At 44.6% G+C, this 1,459-nt stretch overlaps 1 pseudogene; it reads left to right on the top strand.

Moving 5' to 3' along the window:
* Positions 1–466: 466 nt before the first annotated feature.
* LOC126482693 (5S ribosomal RNA) lies at positions 467–584 on the top strand (annotated as a pseudogene).
* The last annotated feature ends 875 nt before the right edge of the window (positions 585–1,459 follow it).

Genomic DNA, 1,459 nt, shown 5'->3' with positions numbered 1-1,459 from the left:
ACTGAAATTATACAGGATTTGGGATGGACATCACTAAAACAAAGGCGTTTTTCTTTGCGGAGGAATCTTCTCACGAAATTCCAATCACCAGCTTTCTCCTCTGAATGTGAAAATATTTTGTTGACGCCGACCTAAATGGGGAGAAACGATCACCACGATAAAATAAGGGAAATCAGAGCTCTCGTGGAAAGGTATAGGTGCTCGTTCTTTCCGCGTGCTATACGTGATTGGAATAATAGAGAATTGTGAAGGTGGGTCGATGAACCTTCTACCAGGCACTTAATTGTGATTTTCAGAGTATCCTTGTAGATGTAAATACAGGCGCTTTGCTGCTCGACTGTTGCATCATGCCTCCCAATAAATGAGATACATGTCAGCTAACTCGGGTACAGTGTAATCAGCCGTTAAGAATCTGTAACCATCAGGAGAAAGTTTCATGTAAATACAACCTGTTGTTGTTGTTGTTGCCAACAGCCTTGCCGCAGTGGTAACGCCGGTTCCCATCAGGCCACCGAAGTTAAGCGCTGTCGGGTTGGGCTAGCACTTGGATGGGTGACCATCCGGTCTGCCTAGCGCTGTTGGCAAGCGGGGCACTCAGCCCTTGTGAGGCAAACTGAGGAACAACTCGATTGAAAAGTAGCGGCTCCGGTGTCGGAAATTGACATGCGGCCGGGAGAGCGATGTGCCAACCACATGCCCCTCCATATCCGCATCCAGTAGCTCCTATGGGCTGAGGATGACACGGCGGGCGGTCGGTACCGTTGGCCTTCATGGCCTGTTCGGGAGGGTTTTAGTTTTTAGTTTTTTGTTGTTGTGGTCTTCAGTCCTAAGACTGGTTTGATGCAGCTCTCCATGCTTCTCTATCCTGTGCAAACCCCTTCATCTCCGAATAACTACAGCAGCCTAAATCCTTCTGACTCTACTTAATGTATTCATCTCTTGGTCTTCCTCCACGATTTTGCGCCCAACACTTCCCTCCAGTATTAAATTGGTGATACCTTGATGTCTCAGAAAGTATCCTATCAACCGATCCCTTCTAATAGTCAAGTTGTGCCACACATTTCTTTTCCCCCCATCTAATCCTCAGCATTCTTCTGTAGCAGCCCATTTCAAAAGCTTCTGTTCCATACTTATCAAATCTGTTTATCGTCCATGTTTCATTACCGTACATGGCTACGCTTCAGACTAATACCTTCAGAAAAGACTTGCTAACATTTATTTGATGTTAGCAAATTTCTCTTCTACATTTTGTATCCTCTCTACTTTGGCCACCATCAGTTATTTTGCTGCCCAAACAGCAAAACTCATCTACTACTTTCAGTGCTTCATTTCCCAATGTAATTTCCTCAGCATCATCTGATTTAATTCGACTTCATACCATTACTCTTGTTTTGCTTTTGTTGATGTTCGTCGTATATCCTCATTTGGAGACACTGTCCATTCCATTCAACACCTCTTT

This window comes from Schistocerca serialis, chromosome 5 (assembly GCF_023864345.2).
Source record: "Schistocerca serialis cubense isolate TAMUIC-IGC-003099 chromosome 5, iqSchSeri2.2, whole genome shotgun sequence".
Taxonomy (NCBI): domain Eukaryota; kingdom Metazoa; phylum Arthropoda; class Insecta; order Orthoptera; family Acrididae; genus Schistocerca; species Schistocerca serialis.
Note: the sequence above shows the minus strand (reverse complement) of the source record. Positions and strands in the feature narration are given on the sequence as shown.